Here is an 18091-nt window from a genome sequence, read left to right as displayed (position 1 = left end):
TTAAGCATAGATCAATACTTCAAGAAGAACCTGTTGTTCTAACATAGGGGAAAAATTTAGTTCTGTATCAATATATTAATAGACCAAATGTATTTAGACTTCCTATATAATTTAACAGTCAAGAACAACCTTATGAATATATTACAAATATTCAAACACCAAGGTCAAGGGTTCAGATCCTGCAACAAAAATTGGTTGGTATATTAAGCCTTTTTATGTTTAAGGCTTTTTTTTTTTTCTTTTAAATCTTATTTGGAAGTAACTCAGACATTTCAAATGTACCTATTATTTAATTTAACATAACATTATTTTAAGATTTTAAATTGCCTGAAAAGTTTATTTATAAACATTTACCCCAGTTATCTAATTTATTTATTGTAACAATTATATCTAGATTACTTATGAAAATCAAGATATCATCATTTCTTGACCTTTTGGCTAAGATCAAGTGTAATATCTGTTCTTATCAGTTTAATATTTGATACCTCCTATATGTGAAGACAATAAACTAAATGGATTTTTGGATATAGAAGATGGAATAGGAGCTTTCTCTGTCCACTCCACACATCAAGCTGGTACAGCAGTACCTCCAGGAACAATGCACACACACACACACAAAAAAAAAATCACAGAAAACACAGAGATATTAGACAAGGTCAGTCATCATTTTAAGTTATTTTCCTGCTAACTACTTTATAGACTGTGAACATCAAGTGTCCACCTAAGTAAGAATCTTAAAGTTAAACATATGTGCACGTTGTCAATAACTTAGAAAATATGGTTACTTTCATTAAACCAACAATATGAAATTATGTTTGATGATCAAAGAATTACAAAGATCATTTCATTTTTGTCTGGGTTTATAATTTTAAATGTCCATCAAATCTTGATATCTTAAAACATCTACCAGAGACAAATATAATCCTTTTTGACCAGTAAATCCAGGCAAAAATGTACGCTGACAATTTTGAAGACATTTTCATTTTTATTCTGTCAACAAATTTAAAACTAGCTTATTTATTGGATATTGCTAAAGTCACATGAACTTGAAAAGCATTTAGGCCTTCTTACTTAATTTATGAGCACACATTATTTATAAACTAATTTGGTACCATATAGACAGTATACAAACACAAGTATAGATAGATACATGTAGACCCAACATATGACATAACATATGTACTTATGTGCAAACATACCTAAACACATATACATACATACAAATAAAGACCTAATAGCTTTCATTTTAGTCATGAGATAGTAATATAAACTCACTCATTTATAAAAGACAATTAGATACTTCAAACAAAATGGGAGCTTTTCATATAGCTAAACTTTATTAGCCCGGATAGGTAATCTAATGAAGGCTGAGCACCAGACTTTGTGTGAACCAGTTTGATTTTTAAAGAAAAACTTCTTTACCCTTTTTTCTTCTGTTTTAAATGAATTTATGGTTAATTTTTAATGTTTGTATTTTAGCTAGAACTGGCTGAATTGTATAAGAAAAACAAAATATCCAAGTGGCCTTGAATTTAGTAACAAGATTCTCTTCTTTTTACCTTGTTTGAAGTGCCATAAACAGTCAGTTGTCTTAAGACCTGCAGAAAGGTCAACAAAGTAGGCAGAGGGAAAAAAATAGACACATAAAGGACTTAGAGGCTTAGAATGTTCTATAAACTATGTTTCTAAATATGCTCTTTAATCAGAAACTCATCCATCCTTTCTTTGCCTGCAAGATTGTATACTGGACCAACATTTTTTCTGTAGGAAAGAAAAGGTTTTCAACAATTTTTCCTGGTACTTTGTTTCTGTAAAGGACCTTTTAAGTTTTGAGACAGTTTTGGTTAGTTTCTGATTGTGCACACAGATAGACAAGTTTTGTCTGGAGATTGAGCCAATTATAACTTTCTAGACTATAATTTTTGTTTCTCAATCTGGCCAAGAAAGTTTTAAGGCTAGTTGTTAAACTAATCTTTTCATAGCTACCTATAGGACAGGTGTTTAAAATGAGAGTTCTCTAAAAAAGGTTTTCTTTTGAACATAGCCAGTGCAAATTAAACAAACAAAACTATAACATAAACAGACTAACATGAACCCAAATGGTTTTTCATAGTTGAATCCAGCCCAGAGGGCTACACTTGGGGACTGAGTTTTCGTTTCCCATCTTTTAAATAAGTACTCACGCACTCCCACATAACTAACACATTTAGAAGACAAATTACATAACATAGACTAGAGAGCAAATCTGCACAAGTGCTGGCATCAAACCAAATCAAATTCTGAGAAATCCAAAGGTGACTTTGTGAGTGAGTCCTATTTTCCTCTCTATTAATGGGATAAAAACTCCTTAATCAAGACCTCTGAACATAGGTCAACCAAGGCCCCCTAATGGGGTCAGAACCAAGAGAAAGGAAACAGCAAAAGGCTTGACCACTCGTATGCACTCACTCAAGTTACGAAAGTTTCAAATCAATCCAAATAACCAAGGGAACTTCTGTGAGTGGAAACTCCCTAGACTTTTGCTATCATTGGGGTCTGCCCAACCCGAGATTGTTTGTACAAAAGCTGAACCAAGTTTCCTTTTATCGAGTCACCAAGACATCCTTTTAAAGGCTGAAACCAGAGAAAAAGAAAAATAAGAGTCTGGTCATCTGTTCTGAGGCTACTTACCAAGAGATGTCTTGATCCCAAGAGCTGTTTCTTTTCTCAAAAAGAGAAGTAACACCAAGGATCCTGGAACACTGCAGCAAAGAAGCAGAGACCCCATAACCGAGCCTCAAAACAAACTGGTCTAGGTGGCCACTCAGTGTCTGTGAGGAGAACTTACACACAGCTGGAGGCTACAGTGTCTCAGGGAGAGGTTACAAAGACTATGTCCCATCTAGGGTGCCAAAAATCATTGCATGGGAGCCAATACTATAACACTGGTTTCTGGGGGGTAAAAAAAGCTTTTATTGTAGGTAGAACAACAAGAAAACAGAAGGCATAGCTCAAATGTGTCTTCCCAGTCTAAGGTTCAGTCAAATTTAAGGGGTTGGAGAGATGAGAAAGTTTAAGAGAATCTCTATGCTGGGCAGAAGTTGACTGGCTAGCTCTGAATCAGTCCATATATGGCAACCAAGCTGCTGGGTGCGGGATGTTCCTTGTTAAAGGAACTCTTGCACCTTAAAGGACTCCAGCAGCAACATTTCTGATACTTGAGATCCAGAGGCAGGCAGGTGGCTCTTGTACCAAGCAAGGTCTTTTTCTGTGCATATGCTCAGCTTATACCCTGAAAAACAGCCTGAAAACTTTGTTAATAATAGCAACCCTCTCAGGAAGGGAACTAGCTAAGACCAGTTTTTGCCCTTGATACATGCAGTTAACACCAAGGACTGTGGAATCAAATACAAACTCCTTCCTGGGTCTATGGGGTCCTGGCCCCCTTCCTCTCTGACCTTCTCTCCTACCCCGGCTCCTCTTCACTCTGGTGTCTTTTTGTTTCCTCCTTTGAGACTTTTCCTATCCCACCTCAAGGCCTTTACTCACCCTTGTGATAGCTCTCCCATCTCTTGCCCATTCACAGATTCTCCCCTTTGCCGTCCTCTACAAGTAAACTCCCTCCCAGCACCACCCTCCTTCACAAACCACCATCCAGCTGCCCGTCAGCACTGATCTGCTCAAGTCTTTGCTTCCTGCTAGAAGCAGAAAGGAAATGTGTGTGTCCCATTCACTGCTTGATCCCCAGGCCTGAAACCAGCACTGTCACAAACAGATGCCCAAGAAATTATATTTTTTCCTTTTCCTTTCCTTTTAATAAACTTTTTGTTTTCCAATGATTTTAGAATTACAGGAAAGTTGCAATGACAATACAGAGAACTCCTATCCACCCTTCACCTACTTTCCTCCACTGTTATCAATTATCATTATCAGGGTAAATTTGTCACAACCAAGACCCATCATTGGTACATTTATATTAACTAAACTCCGGGCTTGATTCACCAGCTTTTACATCAATTTTGTTAATTAATTTCCTGTTGCAGGATCCAACCCAGGTCACCACATTGCATTTAGTCTGCTTGGTCTGCTCTTGTCTGGGATAGTTTCTCTTGCTTTCCTTATTTTTCATGATCTTGACAGTGTTGAAGAGTACTGGTCTTTGTAGAATGTGCCTCAATTTGGGATTTTGTCAGTACTAAACTGGGGTTGTGGACTCTGGGATAGAACAGCACAGAGGTGAAGTGCCCCTGTGCCTTCTCATCACATCACATTGGGAGTACACGAGATCCACATGACAGCACTGGTGACATTAACCTCCATCACTTGGTGAAGGTCACATTTTCCAGGCTGCTCCACTGTAAAGTTATTATTTTTCCATATCTATATGCTATTCTTTGGGGGCATGTCACCAAGCCTAGCACACCTCGATGTGGGTGAATGGATTTTGCTCCACCACCTGAGGGGGTCATTTATTATTGGAATGCTTATTTAAGAAAGATTTGTGTCCTCTCTCTCTTTATTTATCCATCAACTGACTGCAGTTGTGGAATCACTTGATGTTAGTTGAATTGATCTTAACAACAAAGATGGTAAGAATAAGGAAAAATATTCACGTGCTTTATAGACTTCCAAATAGTCTGTAGTTTTATCCTGTTTTTCATCCAGGTAATAGGTAAAATGCCAAATACGAGGCATATCAATTTTTAAAAAGCATTTTGTTTCAATTCAATAGCCCAATACCATTCAGTCGTCTCAAGTAGTCAGCGATTTTTCTAGAAAAAGCTTTTTTGCAATGCCTCTCTGTCATAGCTGCTATGTATGAGGAGGTCTGTGATATATTTGAGTTTCTGATGTGGTTTATAGCAAATGTTGCACGTGGTCATTTTTTTTATTTTCTAAAACAGCTTCTATTAAAGTAGGTAAATTAGGCAATTTTGTTATTGGAATGTCATACATATGAATCTGTTAGTTATGGAGGTGGATGCAGTAAAATTGTGTGATTCTTTTGGATAAAATATTTAAGTGTTACTGGTGGGTTTTTCTATTTCAGAAAATTAGAAAACACACAGTTGTATCATACCCAGAAATGATGAATACTGAGTTTCTGTATTTAATCTGATTAGTTCTCATAGTTCCTTTTTAATCTGCTTTATTAGAAAATATATTATATGTTGGGCCGAGCCTGTGGCGCACTCGGGAGAGTGCGGTGCTGGCAGCGCAGCGACGTTCCCGCCGCGGGTTCGGATCCTATATAGGAATGGCCGGTGCACTCACTGGCTGAGTGCGGGTCACGAAAAGGACAAAAAAAAAGAAAAAGAAAAAAGAAAATATATGTAGGTTTACATATTACATCTCCAACTTAAAAGTTTTTTGTTCTTGTTGTTAGAATTGCTATTTAAATAGCTGATAATAGCACATTAGTTTCTTCACCTATCTTACTTGTTTGTCTATTAAATAATACATCTGATCTCTTCTACAGGTGCCTGATATCCTTGCAGCAGCTTAGACGGAATATGTCCTTTCTCTAATGGGATATTTTAACATCTTCCTGCAGTTACTGCTGGCTAAGGGAACATTCTCAGCCTAGTGAACACTTGAGTCATTGACAATCCAGAATGGTCTCAGCAAATGTGCCGAGCATGATTTTGCTACTGGTAAGAGTTTTCCTGTATGTGTCCCTAGCAGGATGTATGGTTGCCATTTGCTATCAATGGGGGATTGGTTCCAGAACCCCCTTCACCATCCAACTGTTTCTTTGTCTTTCATTTCCAGCTTAAGTTTCAACTTCTCCAGCCTTAGTTAGATCTTTCTCTAACATGTACTACTCAAGTTGTTGTTGTTTCATCATCTGTCTCCCTGACTGGGTGGTAATTGCCCCCTGAAAAAGACTTGTCTTTCATCCCTCCATACCCAGTGTTCTGCACAGGGCCTAACATAGAGTCATCACTCAAGAAATGTTTTCGTGATTGATATAAAGAGCAAAGAACAATGCCTAGGGCTTGCTTCTTTCCACCATGTGTAAGATGACTCTCCTGGGTGTTGACATGGTTGACATGGGTTCCATTGTCAACATTTGGGTGTAGTGTAGACACAGCTTGGGCTATGGGGTCAGACTACCCTGGGTGGATTGTCTTTGAGAAATTGTGGTTTGACATTTACAGTGATTTAGTATAGAGTCAGGCTTATCTATACCCCAGATTTGTCATTACTTGGGTGGCTTCAGGAAAATTACTCGAGATTTTTATGACTATTTCTCACTTGTAAAAGTATGACTTTACAGAGTGGGTGTGAACCATTTAGTCTTTATAATTAAAATATCATGAATATTTGCCCCTTTCCGATAGTCTCCTTCCATTTCTAATCCTGAAAAAGGAAAGATATGTACTCCGAGGTCCTCTGCTTCTTTTAAGCAGGAGGACACGAATTAATCAGGAATATGTCACATCCTAGACTTAGAGTTGTGTACTGGTTACAGAGCAGAAATGAGTTTCCTCACCTTGTTTGTCTCAGCCCAGGAGACTTGTTACTGGGCACATGCTGTCTAGGTGAGATGTGAGTACGTAAGTAGGTAAGATGTGAGGAACTGATTTTCCTAAATCTGAATTAAAAGCAAAAAGTCAAAAAAGAAAAGCCACATGAATAAAGCCAACACATGTAGAATACCACCTCCTAGAGCTGATCCAGCCTACGCCAGGTCAGAGAGGTGGGTGAGAAGTGGCACCTCCAACAGGCGGAGACTAGTCTCCCCATCTATCCCTTCCCTAGGCCCACTTTATCCTGGGCTTAATTACAAACCATCCCTTGAACCCCAGACACATTTTAAATATTCAGTCCCTGTAGCCATTGAGTTGTACTACTTCCCACACTCCATTGGACAGGCCACAGTTCCATGTGTCACCACTCATACAAGTCAATACTTTTGCTACATTTAATCTACAGGCACTTGAGAATTATGTACAGAGTGTTAATAACAACACTTTAAGTCATACGTAAGACACACAAGGGTTCTGGGAGGGAAATGGGGAAAGGGGAGTCAAGCGTAGGCACTAGTGGGTATCCTGCCTGCTCCAGAACTGGAGGAAAACAGGTCCAGGGCTTCTGTCTACTGGCATGAGGACTCTGACCACTGAGATCAGACAAGATAATAGCTTCAAAGCACCCACCACTCAGAGCCAAACTGCAGAGAAGACAGTAGGAAGAGAATGCTGTCTCTCTGGGCCTCCAGTTTGCACCAGGATCTCAGTGGTTAGGGCTAGCCTTGCATTTCCCTTTGAAACAGGGAACATATGAGGTCCAGCCTGGGAGGATCACCGACCCTTGCTACTTCTACGGGAAGCTCCCAAGGCCATCATCCTCCTCTGGGACCCCAAGCATCCTGACCCAGAGGAGGATGAGGATGACCTGGTGGATGGTACAGCAGCGGTGTGTATAACAGCGCCCTGGACAGGTGAGGAGGGGGCCCTAGAGGTAGGTTTCCTCCTTGCTGAGGCCATGTGAGAAGCAGGGTTGCTGGGGTTAGAGGCTGGCACGGACATGCCCCTAGAGGCAGCCTTGCTTGCAGTGATGCTCAGCCCCCGACTTGAACTTTGTATGAGCTTGGGTAGGCCCCCCAGGGTTGTGACTCAAAGTAGTGACAACAGTGCTTCCCCTTAGAGGGTTATTATTACTGCAGGCAGGTCCCATGGTCACTGGGGTTGCTTGCTGGCTAGAGGGGCCCCAGGTGTTCAGGCCCGAGCTTCCCCCATAATGCTGCATGGTGCTCGGGGCTCATCTCTTTACTACAGTGATGTCAAGTGATGATGCGAAGACAGAGATCAGATCTGCGACAGCCTCTCTGCTCTCAAAGCCCATTGGTGCCCCTGAAACGGGCAACCTCAAGGGCGCCCAGCCTGTGCTGCCGAATGTGGAGCTGAGCCACCCAGTGTGTGGCTGAATGCTGGTCACAGTGCTGGGTGCATGGTGTCAGCTGCCAAGCAAGAGGCAGTGGATGCGCCAGGGAGAAATACAGCTGGCCTGGCAGCAAAAGCCACCTGACTACTGGCATGGGTGCCCAAGGTGTGAGTTGTGGGTAACGAGCCCCCCAAATTTGATTGTGACATGCTGCCCAAGGCTGACTGGCTTGGAATAGAGGTGGGGACCAGGGCTGGAGCTGGAGCTGCTGGGTCTCCAAACTGGAGGGAGCTGTGAGAGGTGGGGGCTCTGCGCTTCTGCCCATGAGGGGCCCCAACTCTGGACTAGGCGGTGGCTCCAGGGTTGACAGGAAGTCTCCAAGTTTGGGTGGAGGCACAGAACCTCACTGCGGGCAGGCTAGTGGTGTCCTTGGCTAACTCCCTGCTGCTCTTGGGGGGGTGCTGGAAGGGCCTGGGCAGATGGGAGGAAGTTCTCACTGGTGCCAGCAGGAGATCCCACGAGGAGAGGCTGGGAAGTGGGAGAGGTGTCCATGGGGGTGATCCTAAAGTCAGAAGCTAGCTGAGGAGACAAGTGGCAGATGTGCTTGCTGAGTCGCCGGAGCTGCCTGCAGAGGCAGTGGTTGGCAGGCAAGTGGAGAGCGGGGTGAGGGGGACACTAGGATCACCAGTGGGAGGTGGACTCTGGGAGGAGGAGATGAGATGAGGGAGATCACAGGCATCTGGGTGGAGGACTGTACTCTGGAGCTGGTGGGTGTGGTGAGGAAGGCAGGACGGGCCCCTGCTGCTGAGGCCTAGGGAGGCAAAGGGCCTCTGACCTCCCATGCAGAGGGTTCCCTACGTGGGGTCCAACATGAAGGGGGAAAGGCTGCAGCAGCAGCTGTCAGAGCAGAGGGGGCAGGGGTTGTGCAGTCCATGCCTGGTACAGGGAGAGGGAACAGGGACCCATGGGTTTGTGGTCCTAGTGGACAACTCAGCTCTGCCTGTGCCTGAAAATTGGGAGGCAGCAGGGCTCAGCAAGGCGAAGGGGGCTGAGGGGAGGGAGAGTGAGGAGGTGCCTGGAAGGGGATCTGAAGAGGAGAGGAGGGGCTACTGCCTGTGCTTCCTCCCACACACAGGGTGCATAGCAGAGGCTGCTGCAGCAGACTCCAGGACAGCCGCTGGACCCTCCTGCATCTGTTGAACTGTGCATTCGTGTTGAGCCCTGCAGGGGCAGCAGGCAGAAGAGCAGTCCCTGCAGCAGGCAGGGGTATAGAGCTGGAAGGCTGCCTGGCCCTGCAGTCCCAGGTGGCCTCAGTCTCACCCCCAATGCACTGTTGATGCACTGGAGTGTCACCTTCTTCTACTGTTCTAGGTCCTTAGCACGACTCAAAAACCCAGCTGGAGATTTGGTGGCATCAGAGGGTCCCCTCACCTATGTGGAAGAAGAGAAATCTTGCATCATTTCCAGAGTCTGGAGCTGTGGGCTGTGGGTGAGCAGCTCTTAGAAGGGTGTTCCTGCCCTGTTGTTGTATCTGCCACCTTTTCACCTGGGGTCTTCCTCTGTGAAGCCTCTGCAGATGAAGAGGGAGGCTGAGGCCCCTCCTTGCTCACTTTCTTTGAGGACCTGTCGAGCAGCCCAGGGTGAGATGTGGCCTGAGCCCGCCTTCTCTGCAACAGTGGGAAACCTCTAGTTTCACATAGGGCTATATGAGTTTGTGATGACATTTTGCTGAGGGCAGGAGCTCATACTAGAGGTCTGGGGCATCTTGCATATGAACTGCCAGCACTTCGCCTGGAGGTTTATCTACCTGGGCAGGAAGGAAAAGAGGGCTGCATTGACCCTAAAAGTCCTAAACACTGACTGTGCACCCCCAGTATCAGTGCCATTGCCATTGGGGCCCTTTCTCTGATCCTCCTGCTTCTCTGTGACTGTGGGGTCTTGCTCTTACTCAGTCATCCCTCTACTGCTCTTTGCAAGGGCCCTCATCACACTTTTCACTGTACAGGAGTCTTGGGCACACTTAGATGTTACAGGTCACAAAGGGGTGACTCTGTTCCTCTTCACAACAGAGTCACTTTGCCCAGTACACTGGCTGAGCTGCAGGACACCTTGCAATTGTGAGCAGACAACACCTGCTTCCTCTGGTGGCTATGCCTGTAGATTGAAGTGAGGACCCCCAGAAGGGATTACAGGGTCTGCAGGGCCACAGAACATCTCCTTGCAGATGCTTTGTCACAGCTCCTGTGCAACATTGCTGGATGGCCTGCTGGTTGATCCAAGTGCGTGAGTAACTGGGTGGACCAGGCCAGACCAGAGGAGGCTCTAGGTGTCTAGGCCCTTCTGGCAGGTCATTGCTCCCCAGGACCAGGGGTAGGGGTGAGAAGCAAAGCTTGCCCAGGTAACAGCCCATCGGAGTAGTTGGGTAAGTCTGGATCCTCTGAGCATCCTCCTTGAGCTGCCAACTCAGTTAAGTGAGAAGTGCAGAATGTTTGGCCGGTTGCTGGGATGACCTTTGGAATGTGTGAGCGAGGAATGGGCGCGAGTGCACAGAACGTGCAAGTGAGCACATGTATAACAGATGCGCGAGGAAAAGTTACACGCAGGGCATATGCTGGGAGCGGGCGTGTGCAAAACGTTCTGGAGGGACAGGTGCACACAAACGCTGCAGTTCTGCAATCAGAGCCTTGGAGCTTTCCCATCTCCTGCTGAGGGGTGAGGGTGTTCTGCTTGAGGGTGATGAGCTCAAATGTAGGGCAGTGGCCCCTTCTCCCCCTGGCCATGCCCCAGAGCTTTCACTGCACTGTCCAGGACGGGGTCCCGTCCAGCAGAGGGGGACTTGCTGGGGAGCTGAGTTTCTGACTGAGCAGCTCTTGCAGGAAGTGGCGGCTTTGGGATCAGAGCCTGTGTGTCCTCCTAGCCCTACCCTGGGAACACTGGAGCAGAGAGCCACTAAGAACAGAAGGGTGGACACCATGCAGATCCTGCTGGGGTGGCAGGTGAGGACTCTGCCAGGGCAGGCTGGGAGGGACATACTCACCATATGACCACCTTTCTACTCCTAGGTATTCAACCAAGAGAAATAAAAACATATTTTCACAAAATCGTGTATGTGAATGTTTTAGCTGCTTTATTTGTATCTTCTAGATGTAGGACTATTAATGTTATCTGATTTTTTTTTAATGAGTGTCTCATGTTTGTTTAAGTTGTTGTTTATTGGCATAATACTATCAATATATCATAATCATTTCACAGTCTAATTAGGGTTAATAGTTTCCAACTGAAGTGACCAAGGCAGCCTTGAAGTTCACCTGGGCTTGACTGTAGGTCCCTGTGCTCCCTCTTCTCAGAGCATTTACTTTAGACAACTTGTAAATGTGCATTATTTCTCTGCTCCTTTGAGATGTAAATTTTTTTAAAAGCCTCTTGGCAGTTAGTTTTACAACCCTGGAATGTCTTTCTCAAAGACCTGGGAGCCACCCCCTTGAAATGGAATCATCCAGGAAGGTAGTGCCCCCATCTCTTAGTCTCTGGGAGGGCAGGAGCCTAACTTTAGTGGGTACCAGTTAGTGAACACATGAGGCTTGATCACAGAGAACACTTGCCAACTCAGGAATAACTCAGAGCGCTGGGCACCTCCAATCGATCAACTTCCCCCCTAAAGTCCTTCAGTCCTTTCCCACCGCTCATCTCAGTGCTTCAAAACCCTCCCGCCTTTTATTTCAATGCAGCTGAGCTCAGAGTGAGTTCTGGCCGTTTCCTCCCATTGCAATAGCCTTGACTCACGTCGTTCTTGTCTGTTTAACTTTGGGGCGATCTTGGCTCTGACAAATGTAAAATGCAGAAACCTTGCAGTTGTATAGTTTCTTTTACTCCCTGTTCTCTTCATTAGAGTTATCATATGTATTCCACCCACATTAATTAAACCCACCTCTGAGACGGTGGGTAAATTTTGGCGTTCAAAACTCATATGCATGTTAAAGAATTTAAGAGAATAGGCTATCTCATTTGTCTGGATAGTTTGCTATTTTGGTTGTAAAAGATTCCTTTCACATCATTTTGAGATGTCTATCCATGTTGTCTGGAGGTGAATTCTCCTGGTTTTCTCCCATCTGCATGAGCCTTTATGTGTGATTGGTTTTTTTTGCCTTCCCTCCTTAGGGACATCTCTGCTGCGTCTTGTGTCCTGGGCTTGTGGTTCTTTTCCTTCAGGACCTTCAGGATGTTCTTCTGATCCTTTCTGGCCTCCTAGAGTGAGCACTCACACACACCTGTTTCTTCATTGGAGCAACTCATTGGACATACACGTTAGACACCTACTCTTTTTTCCCTTTCATATATTGTAGATCTGTTGTCACACCAATAGATATCCTCTGGGTCATATTTTTAAGACCTAAATATGTGTAGCATGGTTTGTAATAACAAATGGTCAACTGTTTGCCTTGTTTCCTTTAAATTAACATATTTGACAGTGCCGTGGAGGTCTAGCCCTAGCCTAGCTCTGAAGCTGCATGTCACGAACCCATCCCTCTTCTGTTAGGTGTGTCCTGGGCTGCCTCCACCTGCTCACTGGCCGATGCCTTTCCCAATCCATGTGGCTATTTCTTCTTCATGGAACCCAACTTGACCTTCAGACAGCAGCACCTGTCCTTCCCCTTCTCTGTCACCCCTCTTGTCTCTGCTTACCCTTTAGGACAGAAGCCCCAAGGGGCAGGGGGCATGTCTGTCTTTGTGCACCACTGTATCCCCACTGCCCTCTGCAGGCTGTGACACCTGGGAGGTGCTCTTGAAGTATTTGTTGAATGAATATGTGTGAATGATGAGACCTGAGAAAGAGAAGCAGCCCTTGATGTCCAGAAAAGTATCTGATGACCTGAGATTGGCCATGCTGTTATCCTGATGAACATAAACAACCTCACAAAATGTTAATGTCAGATGAGGTCACTGTCATAGACTGAATGGCTGTGTCCCCCCCCCCAAATGTATATGTTGAATTCCTCATCCCCAATGTCATGGTGTTTGGAGGTGATGGATGAGGTCATGAGATGGAACCCCCATAATGGGATTAGTGCTGTTGTAAGAAGAAGGAGAGACACAGAGTTTTCTCTCTCTCTTCCATGTGAGGACACAGCGAGAAGGCGCCATCTACAAGCCAGGAAGATGGCCTTCTCCAGAAACTGAACCTGTCAGAGCCTTGATATTGGACTTCCCAGTCCCAAGAACTGTAAGGAATCAATTTGTGTGGTTTAGGCCACCCAGGCGATGGTATTTTCTTATCGCAGCCTGAGCTGATGAAGGCAGTCCCTCTGAGACCATAAGAACATAGAACTCCTTATCCTGAAAAATGCCAAACATCCTTCTCAGCATACACAACGTTAGTGCACCTGTCCTGCACAGACAGACTAGCATCCATAAATCCAAGTGCTAGTCCATGAAATGCCAAACATCCTTCTCTCTTGGCTGAAGTGAGTGGCTGCTGCTTCATTACAGTCACAGCTCTATCTTTGCTCTTGTGTACCCTTCCCATGGATATGATGTACTGAGATAACCATCGATAGCATTTCCCCCACCTTCTGCCAGCATCCAATCTGGAGCTTCCTTAGACTCTCACCCAAATTATACAGCTAAAGCCCAGTCCAATAATAGTTTCTTTTTAACACTCTCTTGCTGAGACTCCCCAAGGTTCCCCATGGTGCACGTTCTCCTTCAATGTAATGAGTAGTAAACCCAACTTGTTCAGCTGCAGGTGTGTTCCTGCAGGGCACTGACTGGGCTCTCACAGACTTCCTGGGCTCTGCCCCTCTCTTGTCATGAAACTGTGATAATGAGAGTGATCAGGAGCACGTGCACAGGGCTTACCATGTGCCAGGCACTGTGCCGAGTTCTCCCCATTAACTTGCATTTGATCCTCACAACAACTCTGAGAAGCAGGTGCTGTTATCCCTATTTTACAGATGGTGGAATCGAGGCATGCAGAGGATGAACCCCCTGTCCCAAGTCAGCAGCATAAGCTGCTTCACATCCCACTTATAAAAGTGCTGGAGCAGGATGTAAACCTTGGTGGTCTGTCTCCAGAATCCATGCTCTGACCTGGGCCTAACCAGGCTTCCAGGCCTGGGCAGAACTTGGATCCTGACCTGCCTTCATCCCATGTAGGTGGTTGAGCTTATTGGAGTGTGGTGGGAATGGGGATGAGACGCTGGGTGGCCCCCACATCAGGCCTGGGGCCGCCATATGTGCAGCATGGCCAAGAGGACCTGAGGTGGAACCTGACCCACACTGGGCTCACTCCTGCTGTTGTCCCAGGAACTAGGACTTGGGATTTATGGATTCTAGTCTGTCTGTGCAGGAAGGTTGCATTATGGGTGTGTACACTCAGGAGATGAGAGGTGATGACTTCTGTCCTGGGCGCTAGGAAAATATGGAGCAGCAAGTAGAGAGAGAGGCCGAGGTGAGAGAGCAGTTCAGGGGGAGAGGAAGAGATGGAGAGGGAGGGGGAAGGAGGCAGAAGGATGGAGTCAGGGACGGAATGGGGGGGAAGAGAGAGGGAGAGGATGGAGGGAAGGAGAGAGACAGACATACAGAAAGAGACACACACACACGCACATGCACACGCACACGCACACACACACACACAGAGCCTGACTGGGAGGAGGTAAGAACCAGAGGAGGAGAGGCTGCCTTGGGTCTTGACCTCTCCCAGGTCTGACTCTCTGCCTCCTGAGCTGGTTGCTTTTCCTATTCTCAGTCTCCTGGTCACTCCTGGAATATCATGATCAGCCCCTACTCTGTCTGCACATCAGTCCCAGTGGGTTTCTGCTCCTGCCTGGGAGAATCTGCTGTCCTCTGCATCAAGGGTGGGACAGACATGGGAGGGATGGGGCCTGTGGTCAGATCTTTCACCAACCCAGGGTGTGGCCCACGCCTGGTGCTGTGAGGGACACAGGGAAACCACAAGCAACTGTTGCTCTCAGGGCCCAGAAGAAGCTGCCCAGGAGGCTGATAACATTTACACCTTGTCCTGGGAGTATAATTTCTTCCCATCCTGACTTGCTCCTACACACAGTTCCCCAGGCCAATAGTGAATTGTTCTATTTATTGCTTTGCATTTTTGAGACAGGCAGCATGTGATTTGTGAAGAGCTGAACTCAGTTAGACCCAGGTTTAAGTTCTGGTCCTCTCATTTGCTGTGTGACTTTAGACTAGTCAACTTCACCTCTTTGAGCCTCTGTCTCCAAGAACAAGACTAATAATTCCTGCCTTAAGCTTGTGGTGATGATTAAAAAGTGGCTGGCAATGGTGAGCTCTTGGAAATAGTAGGTACTCAATAAATGTCACTTTCCTGCTCCTCAATCCTTTGGAGTTACTATAAGTAAAATTTGTACTTGGCAGTGTTTACAAAACTATTTTCCACTTACATGGCTGGCCAGCTAGCTCACTTGGTTAGAGCATGGAGTTATAATGCGAAGGATAAGAGTTCAGATCCGCATACCAGCCAGCCCCAAGGGGAAAAAAATCCATTATGTTTTCTCGTCCACATTTTAATAAAGCCACAGAAACAAAAACTCACCTCTGACACCAATACTTCAACTTTGCTATGTCTTTAAAACTGACTGTAAGTGATAAATATAACAGAGGAATTTCCACTGACATGCAAATGGTCTTCTCTTTGCTTCTCTCCTTGACGGTGCTGATGGAGACGGTGATCACGGCCTCCGTTTCCCAGGCACTCACTGCGCGCCTGTTCCTGAGCTGCACGCTTTACACGGCTTCTTCCTTCACCCTCACGGCTCAGTGAGGGGGTCTTACCAGGATCTGGATCTCCCCCTCTGCAGATGAGGACGGGGGGAGAAGACTGGTTTCTTCTAAATTCCGTTGGAAGAATGAGCAGGGCTTATGGGCAGGGGTGTGAGGCAAGGCAGGAGCATGGAGAAGGGGAAGGGACAGCATGGCAAACCTCTCTGCCAAGCCACCTGCTCAGGGTGGAGCCTCAGAACAGAGATGGGCACAGCCAGTGCCCCTAGGACCTGATGTCAGAGAGACGCAGGGCCCAGCTGCTGACGTGTGGCCCAGAGCTGCAGAGGACACCTTGGCTGGGCCCTGCACAGAGCCGTCTACTGTCCTGGCATCCTGAGCACTGGGCATAGGGGCAGTGCCCTTAGCTGGACACGGGCAGATGAAGCAGAACTCCAGAAGGATGGGCCTCTGTGCCCACAGGACCCAGAGACCCAGCACTCGGGGAGGCTAGGGAGAGGAGAGGAGCCCCCTCCTCCATTAGCATATGGGGAGTCCCCTCGTCTGACCCCCCTCCCCACTGCTGGGGACACCCAGCACATGCAGGTCACCTTCCTGGATTCTCTGCCAACCTTTGTTCCAGGCTTAAAACTTTCTCTTCCCTTGTCATTGTTACACTTCATCAATTTTCCTTCTACTCCACTAGATGCTGCTCTACACCCACCTAAGATGCCATCATTCCTAATTCCTAGAAGCCTAGTTTGGTAGAGACAGGTGACTGGTGTGTCGTTATTTCCCAGAAGATGGAACGGAGATCAGCTTGTTAACCAGGGCCCTTTGACATTATGGTAATGATATCAACTCCAATAGCTATAACTTGTCAAGCACTTAGCATATGCCAGACTCTTTTCACAGATTAGCTCCTGTGACCCACACGAGTCCCTGTGATGTAAATTTCCATCCCACATATAAGGAAATCAGGTCTCAGAGAGATGATGTGACTTTCCCATAGTCATGCAGCACATAGCTGGACAGGCTGTGGTTTGACAAAGGTTTTTATTTAAGTCCAAATGGCAGACCTAATATTGTCACGTTGCCTATAGAAGTCACTATTTATTGAGCTCTTACTATGTGCTGGGCACTAGGTGAAGCTTGGGAATATCAAGATGAATAAGACAGACCCATTCTATTGATAGTTTGTCATGTGTCTGCCCCACTGAGAACCTTGAGAGCAGCCCCCATGTGTATCCAGCACCTGGCACAGAGCTTGGCACAGAGTAGAGCCTCAGTTAATGTCAGCTGAATAAATGAATGAACTGCTGCAGGCTATACAACAAGCACTGAACTTGTGACTATTTTTAGTTCATAAAAGGAAAGGTGGAGGACAGATCCTCACCTTGTCCCATCAAGGGTCCCATCTTTGGGTCTGTTGGCTCAACCACACCAGGCCATCATGAAGGTCCCTTCTGGTCCTGCAGTGCTGCCATCTGTGGATGGTGGTTTAGGATTGTCTTTCCCAGGAGTACTTGCATCTTCATTTACTCCAGTATTTCCTGATTTCTTTGGAGCCTTAAACACTGTAAAGAATATGACGAATTTTATAGATGCTTCTCCCTGAAAAATGCATTTATGCCTATATTCTGCATGCAATTTCAGAGTTTTCCTAGACCCTAAAGAATCTCTGCTGTATAGGATTCTTGAAGACCGTAAGATATCCATAACTAAAGAATCATATCTCAACTGGTGCAAGTATTTGTTCAATCAATATAGGCTTATTAAATTGCTACTAAGCGCCATACATAACTGCAGCATCCAGATCAGTCAGGAGAGAGCTCTTGGGTGACAGGGAGTCCAGTGGACAGCTTCTCAGCTCTCAGGCCATACCTACTGACTGGGCTCTGGGCAGTTTTTGTAGGTTCTCACATCCCCAGTGCACCTACAACTTTTTTTTTCTCCTGGCCCCTCTCTTTAGAGCCCTTTAGAGCAGGTTTGTCCAACATGCCTGTGAATAATCCTGAATCATCTCTGACTTGTAGCCACATTCTTTAGTGCTTAAGCTCCAGAGTATATCCTGAGGGTGTGCAAAATCAGCTACTCTAGGGTTATAAGTTCAAAGCTACCCTCATTGCAATGTCCTCAACAAAATGTCAGAAACATCTTCTCCTTTTTTGTTAATAATGTTTTTTAAACTTAGCTATGCATTGGGTGAATATGTATTGAGTACTATGGGGGCACCTGGGATTATGGATTGAATGAGATTATGTCTTTGAATGAGGCAAGATGAGAGGACAAGATGAGCTGATGCCTGGCTGTAGGTGCCAATCCGTGTTACAGGGTCCAATTTTGTGGACCGTTTTAAGAAAAACAATTTCAAAAATGATTTCAGTTCAATAGTGAATATTTATGAATTCAAAATTAGAGAAGACACCACAGCAAGCAACCAGTTTAAGAAATCTGAGAAATAAGGGCTGACCCATTAGCTCAGTTGGTT

At 45.6% G+C, this 18091-nt stretch overlaps 1 non-coding gene across 1 annotated transcript; it reads left to right on the top strand.

The window, feature by feature from the left end:
• The first annotated feature begins 418 nt into the window (after positions 1-418).
• LOC134371437 (U2 spliceosomal RNA) lies at positions 419-609 on the top strand. The gene has a single exon (XR_010022855.1). It is a non-coding gene; the product is annotated as a U2 spliceosomal RNA (small nuclear RNA).
• Positions 610-18091: the final 17482 nt, after the last annotated feature.

Source organism: Cynocephalus volans, chromosome 2 (genome assembly GCF_027409185.1).
Source record: "Cynocephalus volans isolate mCynVol1 chromosome 2, mCynVol1.pri, whole genome shotgun sequence".
NCBI classification, from domain to species: Eukaryota; Metazoa; Chordata; class Mammalia; order Dermoptera; family Cynocephalidae; genus Cynocephalus; species Cynocephalus volans.
Note: the sequence above shows the minus strand (reverse complement) of the source record. Positions and strands in the feature narration are given on the sequence as shown.